Source organism: Myripristis murdjan, chromosome 10 (assembly GCF_902150065.1).
Source record: "Myripristis murdjan chromosome 10, fMyrMur1.1, whole genome shotgun sequence".
Classification (NCBI taxonomy): Eukaryota; Metazoa; Chordata; class Actinopteri; order Holocentriformes; family Holocentridae; genus Myripristis; species Myripristis murdjan.
This window is the reverse complement of record NC_043989.1, coordinates 3,461,121-3,480,173: the sequence shown is the minus strand read 5'-3', so window position 1 is coordinate 3,480,173 and position 19,053 is coordinate 3,461,121.

The following is a 19,053-nucleotide window of genomic DNA, read 5'->3' as shown; positions in this document are numbered from 1 at the left end:
GGTACGTTACAGTGTAGCCATGTGTACAATTACTTTAATTGGGATAGTCTGTTGCAGTTTGTGAGGTGTAACAATTATCTTAATTTTCTGCATCTTCACGAAGACAAAATAATATAAAATACATAAAACTACAGAATCCATGTTGTCCATCTTGAGAGCGTTGAAGCTGCTTATCGTTTGGTTTCATGCACAGGTGTTCACCGACACACCTCCCAAACCTACCTCGGCATTTTACGCTGCATCACTCGAATGTGCTTCGGGAAGCCTCGATAATAATGACGTAGGAATCCTCCGCAGGCTACACCGTCCCAATTCACTAAACTTTTAGTTCCGGTAAACTTGATATCGGCACCTACGTCGGACGCCTCCTACGTGGGCACCGTGGGCTGCGACCTAGTAGTCATCTAGCCCTTCGGTTGAGACAGACCCCCTGTTTTAATTTCGACAGGAAACGACAGCCCAAAATGTTTTGTCATCAATAGTTGATGATTTTTTTTTCCGTAGTTTCCTATTGGACGTGGTGCTGTCGGTCTGGCACTGCGCTGTGCTGTGATTGGCTGGGAGTGACACACCTGCGGCCCGAATGGCGACGCCCAGAAGCATCCCAAGCTGAGCAGAACAAGGAAATCCAGACAGAGGGCAGGGTCTCTGCAGACACACACACACACACACACCAGCACACACTGCTAGTGGCTCACAAGTCATGATGGAGTATTTTCTCACGTCCAGGTCATGTGTGAACTTTTGTGCCGACAGCCAAGGCAGCCGCCTGTCCTGAAAGTGCTATATGAATAAATTTGAAACTACCATGAATTATTGTTGAACTTATTATTTAAGGAAGGAGTAAAGGTACATTACCTCGTACCATGTGCATCATATTCCTGTGCAAGATATTCGAGTTTCAGGACGGCTGCTGAGCAAAATACAGATTTTAAAATACAGATTAAAATACAGATTTTAATAAGCATGAAAGCATCTGGGTTCAACTGTCGAGCGATGCCTCATTCATATAAAACTTTATCCCTTTGTCAACAACAATGAAAGGTACGTCCAGTTTCCTGCATGTGCTCTCAGATTAGAAATAATAAAATGGTTGTTTTTTGAATGTTAATTAATCTCAGCACGTTCGTTTTGGTGTGTGCAGCGTCTCGACGGTGAAGCGAAATGGCCTTCCATCTGCGAGCGGGGCGAGGAGGGAGAGAGAGAGAGAGAGAGAGAGAGAGAGAGAGAGAGAGAGGCAGCAGCAGAAAAGGCGTTAAGTTTTAAACTGGCCTTGACAGGTTTGACTTTTCAAAAGGACGAAAAAAAAAAAGCACTTCTATGATGAAACGCTGCCAGAGAGACGAGAACAAGGCAGGAGGCGCTTCCTTTTTATTTGGAATCTTAGTGAAAAAAAAAATACACTCAGAAAGACAAAAGATGGCCTAGCATTTATTTATTTATTTATTTATTTTTTTATTTTTGAAAAGGCCACACAGAAAATAGGATAATCAAAAGTCAGCAAATGTGCAGCCTCGCCTTCATGCTGACGAGATGTAACCCGCGAGATCCAAAACACTCCCCGAGTCATAAGAGCCACAGAGGACAGCTTTGAGCCGTAATGGAGGCCGGGAGAAGCTCTAATGGGGTGAAATGTGCCACAGCGCAGCTCGAGCCGCCAGGAAAAACCACCCGGACCGGCCCAGAGTCCAGACCGGACAGAGCTAATCATTTCCTGATTTACAAGCTCAAACCTCTTCATGTCCCGGTGTCACACTCACACCATCGGCTCATTTGTTTTCCTATCAGAGAGTGACGATAAATCTGAAGGGAAAGGGGGGAAACTGGGAGCGAGACGCCTCCCTGAGATAACGTGGCGATCGCAGGACGGTGAAGAGAAATTTGATATTGCTGCACCACACGTCGCCCGCAAAATGTGCCTTTACATCATCAAACACAAAGTCAGTTTTGGAAATTACAGCAGGACTCTTCAGCACTGGTCTTATAATATCCCCTCTAACATTATTAAAGTGGAAGCCTCCAACAAGCGTTGTGTTGTCAAGACGGAGCAGATTCATTTCAGCGAAGGGAATTCCTCCCTGAGATAACGTGGCGATTGCAGGACGGCGAAGAGAAATTTGATATAGCTGCACCACACGTCGCCCGCAAAATGTGTCTTTACATCATCAAACACAAAGTCAGTTTTGGAAATTATAGCAGGACTCTTCAGCACTGGTCTAATAATATCCCCTCTTTTTTTCTTAATTAAAAAAAGAAAAGAGAGGAAAGAAAAGAAAAGAAAAGAAAATGGTTGATTAAAAAAAAAAAAGTCCTATGGAAACTGGTCTCATACCAGCTCTCCCATTCTGAAGATGTGTTCATATAGGGGCATACAGGGGGTTGGGTTGTGTGTGTGTGTGTGTGTGTGTGTGTGTGTGTGTGTGTGTGTGTACATGACTCAGGGTAGCTCAGTCAGCTCGTTGAGTGTGATATACCTACAGTGTTGATGTGGATTGATGTTGATATTTTAGGACAGAACCAGCTCCAGGCGGCTGCTGTTATTCTGCCTCTGAAAGATGGAGACTTCATTGTCACTGTTTTCAGAGGCTTTGTCCTGTCACAGCTGTGCTCGGTCCGGTCCGGTCCGGTCCGGTCCGGTCCTGAGGGGCAGCCAGACATCACACTTGGGCTGGTGTGTCCCCGTCATAAAGTCTGCTGGACCCAAAACTCAACCAGCCTGTGGGAGTCATGGGGCTCCCTGAGGACTGAAAACCCGTCACAGTGAAGCCTGACAGAACGAGGTGGCAAGTCCACACACACACACACACACACACACACACACACACACACACACACACACAGCGTGTCTGGAGGAGGTCAGGGCTCCTCAGCTGTACACTGCGTTCCAACTTATTATGCAAATGATATTTTTGTCCAATTTTCTTAAATAGTCAATGAAAATGACAGTCAGTATAATTTTCAAGTCACCAACAGTTAGAGTATAATTTGATTTTTATTGAACAAAACTCAAATGATAACAGTATTTTTTAAAAAAATAAATAAATAAAAAACTCAAAATACACTGTTCCAAGCTATTAAGCACAACAGATTTTCAAAACATTTTGTGGGTTGTAAAGAACTGAAAATGGTCATTTGTTGACTTTGCAGCATTAGAAGGTCATATTTACGGACATCAAAAGCTATTTCAATCAAAAACATGTTAACAGGCCAAATTACATGTTAACATAAGAGCCCTTCTTTGATATCACTTTCACAATTCTTGCATCCATTGAACTTGTCAGTTTATGGACAGTTTCTGGTTGAATTTCTTTGCTGGATGTCAGAATAGCCTCCCAGAGCTGCAGTTTGGATGTAAACTGTCTCCCACCCTCATAGATCTTTTGCTTGAGGCTCCAAAGGTTCTCAATAGGGTTGAGGTCAGGGGATGTTGGTGGCCACACCATGAGGTTTCCTCCTTTTATGCCCATGGAGGCATAAAAGGATTTTGAGTTTTGAGTTGTATTTTGAGTTTTTTATTTTTTTAAAAAATACTGTTATCATTTTGAGTTTTGTTCAATAAAAATCAAATTATACTCTAACTGTTGGTGACTTGAAAATTATACGGACTGTCATTTTCATTGACTATTTAGGAAAATTGGACAAAAATATCATTTGCATAATAAGTTGGAACGAAGTGTATTTATGTCAGGATTTTAATTCATTTTGTGCTTTAACTCTGTCACAGAGAGACCCACCCAGTAACGTCACCCTGGGAGTTTCAATAAAGTTATTCAAACAGACTCTTCTGCCGACGCGGTGACATCAGTGAACGCTACAGCTGTTACCGCGGCAACAGGAACCACCTCTGATCTGCTGTGAACCAAAGGCCCATGAGCGCCCACCGTGGGTTTACCTGTTCAGTTTCTACATATGTGTGTTTCTGTGTTTGTCTACACACACACACACACACACACACACACACAGCCAGGCTCACCTGCAGGCTGGTTGTTGCTGCCTGTTTCCTGCAGGACTGTTTCCTGTGTTGCTCGACGTCACTGTTGTAAATTTTTCATTATATTTTATTTCTGTTTCACTATATTTTCAATTTCAGTTTTAATTAGCTTTTTAAATCATGATTGCTAGTTTAGTTTAAAAGAAATATTTTAAGTTATTTTTTTTTTTTTTTGGTAAAGCCTCATTTTCATTTTTATTTCAGTTACAGAAAGTGTTTTTCACGCTCAGTTTTCGTTGTTTCGTTAGTTCTCGTTAACGACGCTGCCTGCTTTAGGATTAAAGTTGGATTAAAGATGAACTCACCACAGCGCCACCACCAGGCCAGTGCCTCGCTCAGTATCTCAGACCACCGCCGGCGCAAATTTGATGATGAACCTTTGGGGGATGATTTGGGGGACGAATCCACATAATAACAGCGTTTAGCGCCACCAACAGGCCGAAAAGCCTCCAGGAAAGCGTCGCGGTCGCCGCTGACTTGTTGAACTGTGTTCGCTGTTTGCTCTGCAGCTCTGTCCGTTAGGAGCCTGACTGTGATCCAAACCAGCCGTGGGGAGGAACATCCAAACTCAAGGTTTCATGGGTAAGCTTGGAAAGCCCAGCACAGCAGAAAGAAGCGAGGGCAAACCGCGTTCTGGACTGATGCTCACGCTCGCTGATTTTCTGTTTTGTGAACTGATGCAAACAGAGCGGCGGGTCAAACGTGGGAAAGAGCACCGAGCGCACACAGGGCTGAGGTTACAGGCACCGGAGCCGGGCTTTATTCTGAGTCCCTCCACTGCCAAAAAAAATCTGGACGCTGGCAGGATGACAGATTACCAAAACGCCCGTCCAGTAACCAAACGACTTGTGAGTCCGTGAGACTTTTGTTTGCGAGCTCCGCTTGGTTTGTAACGCGGCAGCGTGAAGCTAAACAAGCCCAAATACAAATATGAAACAAAGTCAGCTTTTCCACTGTGGTTTGGACCAAAGAAAACAAACTGTAGGTGTGATTGCACAATAAGATTATCAGATCTCACAGGCTCCAATCCACACACACACACACACACACACACACACACACGCGGGCTGGTATCAGTAAACACAGACCTGGAGCTGTGCCTCGGTTGGAGATTTGATCAGCTGTGCTGCTGTTGTCGCTCGGTCCCTCTCCACGTCTCAATGAAAAGTCCATTTGGACGAAGAGCGGCGTCCCCTCCTCTTCTCATGTGGGCTTATGAACGCAACTCGCTCCTCATAAAATCACATAAAACGAAAAGCGGCTGCTGAGATGCGTTGGATTAGGATTGGAGAGCGGCCACTAGGCTCCGTGAGGGGAGGATGGACAGCAGATATGATATGAAACGAAACCGGACAGAGCTTGAAGAACAGATTCATACCATTATTGGTCTTTAGTGTCACCTCAAGTTAATAAACGGTGCAGTCTCATATTCAGTGTTAAAATCTGCCAGTGGGATTAGATAATCCTGCTTGTTTCCAACGCCAATCGACTTGTTTCCAGAACTTTTCTTGAATTTGGAGTCATTTCCTTGATGTTAGCAGGCTGATCTGATTTATTCAGTGCAGCCATCTCTCAAAAATAAACCTGCTCTCACTGCCTTTGCACAATAAACGATGCCTTGTGTTATCAATGGACATTTATCTGCCTGTTACACAGATAGAGTGCATCGTAGATGAAAATTACACTTCAGTTTCCCCATAGCTGTGTGTAAGTACACTGCAAAATTTTTCACTGTGAATTCACAGTAAATTATTGGATACGTTTTGCATGACCTTCACAGTACGGATTACAGCAATATACTGTGAAATGTACTCACAGCAATTTACTGTAATTTCACATCTGTGATATTACAGACCTTGTTGTGATATAACAGGGGTGTTTTGATTGCAGGATTTTACTGTAAAATAACAGTTAAATGCTGTAAAATCCAAGGATACTGTAGTTTTTACAGGTATTTGTTGGGATATTACAGGAGAACTTAATTACAACAAGTTAGTGTAAAATAATACTGTTAATTATTGTGAAATGCTGGTAATTTATTACAGTGTACTCCAACCTGGACACACTGCAAAAAAGTCTCCATGTGATCAGGTCAACTATGCTGTCCAACCAAAAACTTTAGTTTCTATAATATGTTTATATGATTAGTTCTGAAAAGATTTCATAACCCCAAAGGTGGTAGAAAGTTCTGAACTCATGGAGGAACATGTAAATACTCAAATACTGTAAATACTTTTTTCTTTGTTAACTTTGTTTGTTAAGACGGATCTTTGCTGCACTGACGTGACAAACAAACAACACAACAAAAAAAAAAAAAGCAATACCATTTAAATTTCAGATAACGCTGCGGCACTGTGAGGCAGCATGAGGGCCGCCGCCGTGGCTCATGCGCCGCTCGCAGGCATTAATATATCTATGGCTACTTCAGCAGTAATGGACTCATGGGAAATAAACTCAGCAGCTCCATAACCTTTTCTGTTCCACCCATGGCAGTTTGCAGGAATTACACTCCACTTTGAAATAAGGTCATTACGGCCTCTTTTCAACTGCAGGATGGGACATGCAGTGTGTGTGTGTGTGTGTGTGTGTGTGTGTGTGTGCATGTAAGGCGGAGGGAGAATCCCTGTGGAAAGGAAAATTGCCTTTTCCTACTAAATATGGTAAAGATTAGGTAACTTCCTTCCTGAAGGGAACTTTGGATCCTTTCAGCTGGTAACCATCACATCACCACCACCTCGCTGCTCTCCGGCTGCCTCACGCGCCGGACGCCGGGCCCACTTTTAACCAGATTTAAAGGCACCGCAGTTTCAAACATCGCCGCATCATTAGCTGCACTAACAGGAAAAATATTTCTTCAACCCCTGACTGAAATCATTCTGTTTGCACGGATGTTAAGGAAAATGACCTGATACGCCGTTTGTTTACATTATCCAAACCCCGCCGGTCCCGTTGGTGTGTTTTGTTGCTGCTGCATGACCGAGCTTTGTTCAAACCCACAGAACTTTATTTTGAAATTCTAGCTGAGATCCAGAGGTTTCCAGAGATCCCAAACATGAGCTGCTGAATTTCAGGGAAATGCGTCCAAAATGATGCACGACACATGTAGATCTTTTCTGTTTGATGTGATTCTGCAGCCATAAAAAACAAAACAACAGCATCTCGGCTTTGAATATTTCCCTCAGTGTCAGAGTGATGGAGCTTCAGTGAAGAGTCACAAACAGGAGAAGCAGAATATAAATCTGCTGCTGCTGTGCAATATAGGAAAAAAAAAATGTTTTCTAACTTTGAAATTTACTTGGAAAAACTGCATGGGCCTTTCAGTTTGTGTTGATTTTGGCGGCCCCTGTGGACAAAAGCGGTAATGTTTCCCAGAACGAGGACTGCAGATAGTTTCGATTACAATTACAATTCACACATTTAGAGGACACTACTACATATGAGATTTTTCTAGACGACAAGCAAAGATCAATTCAGGAGAGAAGAGCGACATCAAGAGCCATAAAGCTCTGGTTCTGGTCCAGAGGACAGAGGAGCTGCAAGGCAGAGCAGAGAGGAGGGGAGAAAGCATAGAGGCAGGATTATTATTTTTATGTGGATGTATGAGGGGTTTCGTCTGATTCTGCAGGGACAGCGACCCGGTGACGGACATTCAGAATAACTACACAAACACAGCCAATCCTCCCACTGACGTAGGTCACATAAAGGCATTAGTGTTAAAGAGAGCATTCAGCTGAGACTGTGTCAGAACCAGGAAAAAACTCCTTGTAGTTGCTTTAAAGGGAAAATCGGAGCTTGATGGGTTTAGAGGAGCAGCCCTTTTTGACACATGCAGAATGACTCTGCCATGTAAAGGCTCATTTATGCTCTCTGGACGTACAAAAATAAATATGTCCACTTCAAACACCGCCCACATGCTTGTGTGAAGCAGTCAATCCACCAGGGGGCAGCTCAGAGTCAAAAGTCTCTGCATGGCGACGGTGGAGGAGGTCGTGATAACGGACCTGCTGCAAAGAGGCAGAAGAGGAGGCGGCGTTGTAGACGGCGGTGGACTGTGAGGTAATTAAACACATCACCACGGGACGACGGACAATTCTTTCCTGTAATATTATCAACAAGACAAAATTCTTCGTGTCTCGCTCAAAGATTGGTCATGATGTCCAGTGGCGTTGCTCCGTTTTGTCCGTAAGCTTCCTGAAAATGTGCACAAATGCGGACAAAATGAACACAGAGTACAACGAGGCTCAATCCGTAACTGTAGACGTATTTAATATTGAGTATAAATGAGCCTTACTAGACTTTTCTAAGGCGGACAAAATGCTTGGTAGACATATTTGCATTCCTGTTATTGGCTCTAATTAAACAGCCGTCTGAGGGGAACGTCCTCCTCCTGCAGAGGAAGAGGAGCCTGACAGCTCATCAAGAACGATGAACTCGCTCCTCGTTCCTCCTCGTCTTTCGAGACGCCCGGTTTGAAGAGCTCGTCGTTTCGAGCCTTTCGAGCAGCGAGGCGTCCGCTCGACAATGACATGTTTCAGTCCCCCCTCGAAACACCGTCGCTTTACATCCCGCCCACGCGTGTGCTCGCCGAGAAAGAAAAGAAAAATACGTTGAGTCCAAGGATAAATCCCATAAATCTTCCCCTCTCCTCTCTCCTTTCTCCTGGTATAAACTTGTAGTGGCTATTCATTCTTTTTTTTTTCCCCCCCAGTAACTCACAAATCGATGAATTCACATTTTTGAACTCAGTGTTTTTTTGTGAGTCTTTTGTGGTGAAATCAATACACCCTTAGTGGGCTTTGAAAGGTTGACGATGCAGAAATACAATTGATCCATTAATAAAAATGTAGAGGCCGATCCATACTGAGCCAGTGAATGTACAGTACATGCACCGACATACTCACAAACACACACACATACGCACATTTACGCGGCACACACACATAATCTATATTTCCAGACTGGTGGGCTGAACCAGCGCCTGAATAATACATAAAAGGTTGACGACACAAAGTCCCGTCGATGAAGGTTTGCTGAAGTAATAGAGGTTGTTTTGCTCCCTCCCGAGAAACCCTCGCTTGTCCTCGCTAAGATCATCACCGAACCTTCTCTCTCTCTTTTTCTGCCACAACAAAAAAACACAGACACACACACATAGACATTTTTTCAGCAACAATGCGGACACAATGGCAATCATACACTCGCCGGCCACTTTATCACGTGCACCTGTTCAGCTACTCGTTAACACAAACGTCTAATCAGCCGATTGCATGGCAGGAACTCAGTGCATTTAGGCACGTAGGCGTGGTCGTGGAGATCTGCTGAAGTTCAAACCGAGGTGATTGAAGTGACTTTGAACGTGGCATGGGCTCTGTCCCAATTCAAAGGCTGTGCGCTACCTAGGTCGTATTTGTAAGTGATGTCCCAATTCAGTTTTACCGCGCAGGGTCCTGCAAATGCAGCCGACAGATCCAGCCTATTTTTGACTCATTTGCAGGATACACCTCCACGATGCTTCACGGCCGACATCACAGCCTACTTCCCAGGGTACCTTTCGGTCCAGTTGTATTTCTGGATCAGCCACCATTGCTGGAATTATGAAGCATGTTTCAGACCGTCTTCATGTTTATATCATGACGTTTTGATAAGTTTTCATGCCTATAATTACCACCATAGATTCGGTTTAGTTGTTGACTGTATCAGAACAACGCCTGTAAATGCAAGTTTAGTTAGATGAGTTAGATAGGCATTTTGCATGATGTTTCCATAGCAACCATCAGCGCATCAGGTACGTTACAATGTAGCCATGTGTACAATTACCTTAATTGGGATAGTCTGTTGCAGTTTGTGAGGTGTAACAATTATCTTAATTTCCTGCATCTTCACGAAGACAAAATAAAATAAAATACATAAAACTACAGAATCCATGTTGTCCATCTTGAGAGCGTTGAAGCTGCTTATGGTTTTTATTTCATGTACAGGTGTTCACCGACACGCCTCCAAAACCTACTTAGGCATTTTACGCTGCATCACTAGAATGTGCTTCGGGAAGCCTCAATAATAATGACGTAGGAATCCTCCGCAGGCTGCACCGTCCCAATTCACTAAACTTTTAGTTCCGGTAAACTTGATATCGGCACCTACGTCGGACGCCTCCTACGTGGGCACCGTGGGCTGCGACCTAGAAGTCATCTAGCCCTTCGATTGAGACAGACCCAGGGTGTTTCAGAAACTGCTGATCTGCTGGGATTCTCACACACAGCCAACGGTCTGGAAAAGAGAAAATATCCAGCGAGCTTCGGTTCTCAGGGTGAAAACGCCTTGTTGATGCCTGTGATAGGAGAACGGCCAGACTGGTTGGAGCTGATAGAAAGGCAACAGGAACTCAAATAAACAGTTGTTCCAGCCGAGGTCTGCAGAAGAACATGTCTGAAGGCACAACATGAGGAGCCTTGAAGCAGACAGGCTGCAGCGGCAGAAGACCACACCAAGGACAGGAGACTGAGGCTGCAGTTCACACGACTCTCCAAAACTGGACAGCAGAGGATCGGAAAAACGCCACCTGGTATGATGAGTCTCGATTTCTGCTGCCATGTTCGGATGACAGGGTCAGAACTGGATCTATCCTGCCTTGGATCAGCGGTTCAGGCTGCTGCTGCTGGTGTGATGGTGTGGGGGAGATGTTCTTGGACACTTTGGGCCCCTTAGTACCAGCTGAGCATCGTTTAAACGCCACAGCCCACCTGAGCCACTTCATCAGCTCCACCTGTACAGTCTAATCTAATCCAGTCCAGCTGTTCAAAAAGTTTCCTCTCCTGCTGCCTATAACACTCAGCTTGTCTTGTTTTCACAGTAACAGAGGTGTTGATTCACTTCTATGTTTGGCTCTGAGCTCATAGTTAGTGCTGCTGTTGGACTGGAATGCACTTTACTGGTTTGAATCCTACTTAAAGGACAGAGACTACTTTGCGTCCATAGGTAATTACACATCTGAGCGGACAAAAATGACATGTGGAGTTCCCCAAGGCTCCATTCTGGGGCCTCTTCTGTTTAACATCTACATGCTCCCGCTAGCTCAGATTATGGAAAACAACAAAATATGCTACCACAGTTATGCAGACGATACACAAATCTACATAACCATATCACCAGGGGACTATGGTCCAATACAAGCACTGAGTAAGTGCATTGAACAAATCAACAATTGGATGTGCCAGAATTTCCTTCAGTTAAACAAAGACAAAACTGAAGTAATTGTTTTTGGAGCCAAGGAAGAACGATTAAAAGTTAGCGCTCAGCTTCAGTCAATAATGTTAAAAACCACAAACCAAGCCAGAAATCTTGGTGTCGTCATGGACTCAGACCTGAATTTCAACAGCCACATTAAGACAGTTACAAAGTCAGCCTATCACCTTAAGAATATATCAAGAATTAAAGGACTTATGTCTCAGCAGGATTTGGAAAAACTTGTCCATGCATTTATCTTCAGTAGACTTGACTACTGTAATGCTGTCTTCACAGGTCTCCCTAAAAAATCCATCAGACAGCTGCAGTTGATTCAGAATACTGCTGCTCGAGTCCTCACTAAGACCAAGAAAGTGGATCATATCACTCCAGTTCTCAGATCTTTAAACTGGCTTCCTGTGTGTCAAAGAATTGACTTCAAGATATTGCTGTTGGTTTATAAAGCACTAAATGGTTTAGGGCCAAAATACATCTCTGATCTACTGCTAAATTATGAACCATCCAGACCTCTTAGGTCGTCTGGGACAGGTCTGCTTTCTGTCCCCAGAGTCAAAACTAAACATGGAGAAGCAGCGTTTCGTTTTTATGCTCCACATATCTGGACCAAACTCGCAGAAAACTGTAGATCTGCTACAACTCTCAGTTCTTTTAAATCACAGCTGAAGACTTTTCTGTTTGCCTCTGCCTTCCATTAAACCACATTAAGGTTTAATATTTTACACTGCACTGTAACTTTTAATGTCCTGTTCTATCTTATTCTCCTTTTAGCTTCTTTTTATTAATTGTTTTGATGTATGTTTTCTTGTGTTGCTTTTATATTGTTTTAATGCCTTTATACTCTATGTAAAGCACTTTGAATTGCCTTGTCGCTGAAATGTGCTCTCCAAATAAACTTGCCTTGCCTTGCCTTGCCTTTACTGAGAGGTGTTTCCACTATTCTGTCCCCCTCATTGTATCTAAATAGGTAGGACAAAAAATCAGAAACACCTTTGAGTATCATGTAGTCCAGTACAAGATCTCTGAAAACTACAACCTCAATAATAAACATAGAATTAAATTTACACAATTTCCCCACAATGTCAGCAAAAACTGAACATTATAAACTTTGTTAAAATCTATGGCAGAGCTGCTGAGCTGAGCTGCATTAGACTGTACATACATGTGCATCTATTGCTGTGTAATAGATTTAACTTGTGAAAAACAAGTTTTGAAGGTTCACTCGTGGCTGAAATGACTTGGACATGTTTTGGAGTGCAGTGTGTGTCGCTTCATCCCTAAAATAAAAATGTGGAGCGAAGCAGCAGGGAAAGTAGATCCGGAGAGGCCCCGGGCCTCTTAAGATGCCGCATGATGGGAGGTCTATTTTCTCTCAGTCCTTCCTCTCTCCTTGTCAGGGGGAGGGAGTGTGTGTGTGTGTGTGTGTGTGTATATGAGGCTGGTAGGTGGGTGGTAGAGTCACTTGAGATTGCCAGATCCTTCCACACAGATTAAAGGAGAGCACTTGAGCCTTTTCATTTATCAATAGCCGCTCTCATCAACCTGATGAGAGAGTATTGTTGAAGCAGAGGTCAAAAAAATGCTGCTGCTTTGAACGCTGCTATTTTGAACTTTATTATATATGTGCACGCGCGTGTGTGTGTGCGTGTGTGTGTGTGTGTATTCCCTGACAGCGAGCGATTTATCTTTACGCATGGCAGCATTGCAGTGTGTAAATCCTCTTTGTCTTTACCTTTATTTAAGCAGGACACAACAGGGATCGCACACACTGCAGCACATCCCAGAGATCAATACATGCAGCTCAATGTAAAGAAATGCAAACCGAGAGAAAGCGAGTGAACGTGGAAAAAAAAGAAGGAAATGGAGGGAGAGAGACAAAAAGAAGGTACAAATAAGAGAAGATAAAGTGATGATTATCTCATCTACACGGCCCTAGCAAAAGCTTTATAATCATGAAACTGTATTTTTAACCTCCTCATCATCTCTACATGAGGAGGTGCCAAATCTGTAAATGACAGACTGGGTTCAGTTTGACCTCCCTGAAATCAGTTTTTCGAGGGTGGGACGTCGAGAAACTGAACGCCGTAGCGCTTTACCTATCGAGGAATATCCATGTCTGTTAAATTTGCTTCATTTTTTGGGAGTTCCTGTGTGAAATCCACACGTCTGCGCTGTTTTCTGCCATGTTGGAAAGAGCGATCACGTCTGAAGTCGGGACTCTGACGCTGCAGCTGGAGTCTCGATTTGCCTGATGTATCCGACACCACATGAATGCTGGGTAACCGTCTCATCAAGCTCTTCATGTTTTGCTGTTGGCCTTTACTCTCCCAGCCTGGTTATGATATATTTAAACATTATTCGCGTCCGCTGCACCTCGAGGTTTGTGCTGCAACCTTCAAACCTTATTTTAGCTGGAGCAGAGCGAATTTCACGGTCCGATTCACAACCTGCACATTCAAAATATCACAAATGCTGGTTTAGTCCACGGGAAATTAGGATGGTTTGGGTCAAACCGAGCAGCAAAATGCCTCCTGCTTTTTTTTTTTTTTTTTTTTTACTGTCAGTGAAGCAGCAGAGGCTCTCTCCCTGTGCCTGGTTCATCAGCTGGAGTGGGCAGACCAAAAGGAGGAAGGAGACGCTTGATGGCCTCTCCAGAGACCAGGGGACTGCTATTTATAGTCCACTGTGATAGCCTGCATGACCCACCTCTCCAACACACACACACACACACACACACACACACGCATGCACACACTCATTCTGCTCACTTCTCCACATCACTCGGTTGTCCAAGTGAAATCATCTCTTCTTACTTTCCGTGCTTTTTATTGAAGGTTATGGGGTTTTTTTATGTTATAAATTCAGACATCAAACTGTATTTTTATGGCTGAAGCACAAAGGAGAGGTTTGGCTTTCTGACACAAAGCCCCTAATCCTAATCCTAATCCTAATCTTAACCTCTTTCCTGACAGAGAGTGCTTGAGGAAAAACTTTGCCCAGAGGCGAGTGATGCACCTTTTCGTGATCGGCCGTGAAAAGTTCATCTGCTCCTCCGTGGCTCGCGACCAAACTTCCCACAAAATTTTCGACATTTTCCATGAATCCGTCAGGAAGTTGCAGGCCTTTTTGTGATCGGCGACGCCCTCCGCCACGCCCCCTGCCGACCAATCAGCATGAAGAGTCAACCAGCTCTCTCTCTCTCTCTCTCTCGGCCGATGGCTAACCTTTCCTCGTGGTTTTGTGCAAATAACTTTTGGAGCTCTCCGATAAGAAACAAACAGAACGGGACAAAAACATCACCCCCATCCAGCTCCACTGGCGTAATCACCCAGTGGGTTTTGGAGCGGTTTCATAAGTCGTTTCCAGTGTTTTTCCATGCAATCAAAAAAAAAAAAAAAAAAAAACAAGCTGCCAAAACTGAGGCTAAAATGTTTTCACCTGATGACTGATGGAGGCGAGGCTTCACAACAGTCACTGAGTTTCAAATTCTACTTGCAGTTTCTTCGCAAACAAGCAATTACACTGCAAAAAGTCAAATCTTACCAAGATTATTTGTCTTATTTCAAGTCAAAATGTCTTATTTCCAGTCAAAATATCTCATTACACTTAAAATAAGACATGATCACCTCAGAAATAACTTGTCTTTAGACAATTTTCACCTGTTTCAAGTGAAAATTTACTTGAAACAAGTTAAAATTAGCTTGAAACAAGAAACATATTATGCCAAGCGAACAAGCAAATTTTTACTTGTGACACAAGTGAACAAGTAAAACTTTGCTTGTTCCATTGGCAGAATTTGTTTCTTGTGTAATGAGATATTTTGACTAGAAATAAGACATTTTGACTTGAAATAAGACAAATAATCTTGGTAAGATTTGACTTTTTGCAGTGTAAGGCACATGTTGTCAGTATTAGTAAGACTGACACTATATACAAAATATTGAGAACACAACATGACATGGAGGTCATCAACCAGGCTTCCAGTCTGGCTCACTGTAAATCCTTGTTTACCGGCCATAACAAGTCATCTGCATCGGCTTCCAATCAAATTTGAAATTCACCCCAAAATCGGTGTCATTTCCCTTTTTTTTTTTTTTTTTTTTTCCATCGTCAAGCTCCTCACTACATTCGTGAGCTTTATCGTCGCACTGCCAGCGGGTCGCTCGGGCCGTCTCGACCGACCTCGCCTCTTTAGGTTATTTTTTCTCTGCTGTTTAAATTGTTCATATTTCTATTTTTTATATATTCCTTGTTTATAGTGTACATATTGCTTGCTGCTATTTATCATCTGTTTATACTGTAAATTTGCACATTGCCCACATCTATGCACATTGTATACATCGATGCACACGGTTTTTTGCACATTGGGTACTTAGATCTCTAGTGTCATCTTTTATTCTTTATTTTTTATTTATTTAATCTTGTAATCTGTGGATACTGTTGAAAACTGTGAATTTCCTTCGGGATGAATAAAGTATCTATCTATCTATCTATCTATCAAAACTACAGAAACCGCGGCGTTCAACTTCCCTTTGAAATCAGGATCTCGTTCAAAACCTAATTTTGTCACATTATTATATGAAACTGATCTTTACAAACCGATTGAAGACAATAAACTGCACATCAGGTACGTATTCTCTATTCTTTATTCTTTTCCACTTTGCAAAGTGTCGCTATGAAACGTCACAGCTCCGAAACTCCACGCATGATCGACGTTTCCCAGTTTCCCACTGGGACTCGCGACCTGGAGGAGGCGTTCATGTGCTCGTTAACTCAGAAACACGGCGAACACATGTTTCCAATGAGCAAAATGCAGCTTTCAGAGTGCCTTTAAGTGTGTTTTGTCCTGATTTTTGTCTTATTTTTTCAATTCTTTGGCTTTATTTGTTGTCATCAAGCCATGCTGTTTGTGACCTTTGTGAGAGAGGAGCTAAATAAACTTTACGTTCTCACTTGTTTGCTCATATCTTGTGTGTTACGAGGTGACCCGACATAAATGAAGCTCTCTCACTCCCACTCCAGCTGGCGGAGCTCGGTGAGGATTTCATGAAGGCACAGCACCCGGCGCAGCACAAAGGAGGGAGCGTGACAATTCTCTGCAAAACTCTGACACTCATGACCTCTGAAAAGTTTCTCTCCGGGCTGTGAATGTATCGGAGTGAATAGCTCGCCGCGAGTTCCCAGCAGAGCGATGTGGGGTGTTTGGGTATGAAGGCCGGGCCTTTGTGCGGACGGCCCGAGGGCAGCGGAGCGTGGCTCTTTTAGCGTTTGATTTATAATTGAAAGCTGTGTTTACATCCGCTCTCCGGCTTCCTAAAGCACAGAGTGCACTTCATAGCCAGATGAAGGAGGAGCACAGAAATTGAACCCATTAAAATTGGAATTTTTCGGGGGGACGGGAGGAAGGGGCGAAGGCTGGGGGAGCCGCCGAGCTCGGTGTTTACATTTGGTGGTGCAGCATTGTGTACACTGCTGCTGCTGTGACAGGAGGCCGAGGAAATGTTAAATCACCTCTGACGGCTGAGAAACGGAGAGACTCCCGGCAACAGCCTGGCTCGCTCTCCGGACCGAGATGGAGTGAAATGAGGAGAGATTACAGTTTATATAAAATTACAGACAGGGACATGCTGGGGGGAGCTGACATGAGAGCAGCACTGCCAATCTCTAACACTGTAAAAAAGATCTCAATTTTAACAAGTTATTAAGTCTCATAACTGTGTTTTTCTCCCAATGAGGTAAAAAAAAATATGACAGTGCGATTATCTATTTAGATAATCCCACTTGTTTCCAACACTGATCAACTTGTTTCCACTTTTCTTCAATCAAGTGTCATTTCCTCGATCCCAGTGGCTGATCTGCCTCTGTCTGCCCTGTTTTAACACATTTATTCTTATTCCCAGAGAAATATCTTAAAAAAAAGTGAAACTGCATTGGACACAAGTGGGATTATCTCATCCTCATTACATGTTTTTTCACCCTGTTTGAGGAAAAACAACAGGTTAACACGGAAAATGTGAATTATTTATTAAGAGGGACAGGTTTTGCAGTGTAATAGCTTTCACTTGTGGCTCCACCCCTAAAGCTCATAAAATATGAAAACCTTGATTTCAGTCTGCATGTTGACTCGAGTGACCAGACATCCTGATATGTGTGGGCTAGTCCCAGATTACAGGCAGTCATCTCAAATCCAGACCTGCTTTGTCCTGAAAATTAGACTAATCTAATAATCATGACTTTTCATCAAAATGTGGGTTTGTATTCTCAAAGTTATGACTTTTTGTTTCATAATCTTGACTTTTTATCTCATGATTTTGACTTTTCATCATAATTTTGACTTTTTTTTTTATCCTTTTTTTTCTTGTACTGGCAGAGATGGGCTTCATACAGTCCATCGAAACTGAATGAAACATGAGGAAGATCACAGATCAACACGCCGTCTTCACTTCTGAGATTGAGATTAACTTGTATTTCTGCAGCTCTGGAAAACCTGCCATGACAATTTCAGTTTCCAGTTCCACTTCAGTGAGCCTCACCAGCATAACACAACACCACTGACAGCCTGTAAAGACATAAAATTTAAAAAAGGAGGTTAATCAGCATTTCAGCAGAAACTTGAATGCATCCCACAGGTTCCTGCGTCACTGGGAGCTGGATTGGATTTAGCTCTCCATCACACTGCCTAGTTGTTTCCATGCAGACACAATCCTAATCCCAGACTGTACATCACCCTCCCTCCCTCCCTCCTCTCCTCCCTCTCTCCATGTCTAATTCATAACACTTTGCTCTTCACACCCTCTCCTCTCCTCTCTCTCTCTCCGTCTCGCTCTTCTTGCCCTTTAAGTGCACCTCACTGTGGAAGGTTTTTTTTTTTTTTTTTTTTTTTTAATATGGATATATAATTTTAGCTCTGTAACATCCATGACTCTGCTGTGTAACAGTTGCGACCTCTGCCCCTTTCCTCAGGCGGCTGGAAACATCGCATTCAACAGAGCATCGTTCAAAAGTCACACGTTTGAGTTCTCGTGTGCGGCGAATCGACTGTAAACGCCCGTGGACTTTGTGTTTCTGAGCTTTAACATGCAGGAGGTTTCTCCCTGAGACGGAGTGAAACCCACCTCATCTGCTGTCTGCCTGCCTCCCTCTGCTCCACTGAAAGCAGAGGGTGACACCTGGTGGTAGCTTGGGGAATTGCATCCTGTCATTTGTTCGTGTGTGTTGAGGAGTGATGGGTGTAAGCTCTCTAATTTTTTGTTTGATCGCTTTTTGTGGTTGTATTATGCATAATTGGCCACTCATGTTTGGATATAGCATATTTGTATATTTTTATTATATAGCCATATTAATGTTAATTGCTTCCTATGTTTGTCTTTTTATGCTTCTTTTGTACATTAGATGTGCCATCCTGTATAGACGGTTAAAAACCTTTTAAAATGTCAATTTGCAACTACAGTTTGGAGTTTTGTTTTTCAACATTGTATCTCAAATTGAGGCTCAGGGACAAAATAATCCAAGTTAATCCAACAGGAGCCTTTTGAGAGTAAAATTTAGTCCTCATTTCCATCCCAAAGCCACATTTTATCACCTTAACCCTGTTAAGCCTCAGCTGTCAAATAAATGCCAGAAAATTCAAATTCTTTGGAGCTAGAGTGTTTACTGAACCTTCTGACAAATAAAAAAATAGTAATTATAAAATAAATAACTTTGTATTTTGTATTTGACATATCTGGAATTTGTTGCAATTTATTGTGCACAGCATGTTTTTTTTTTTTTTTTTTTTACTTTATTTTTATGCACATTTGTTATATTTTATTTTAATAGACAGA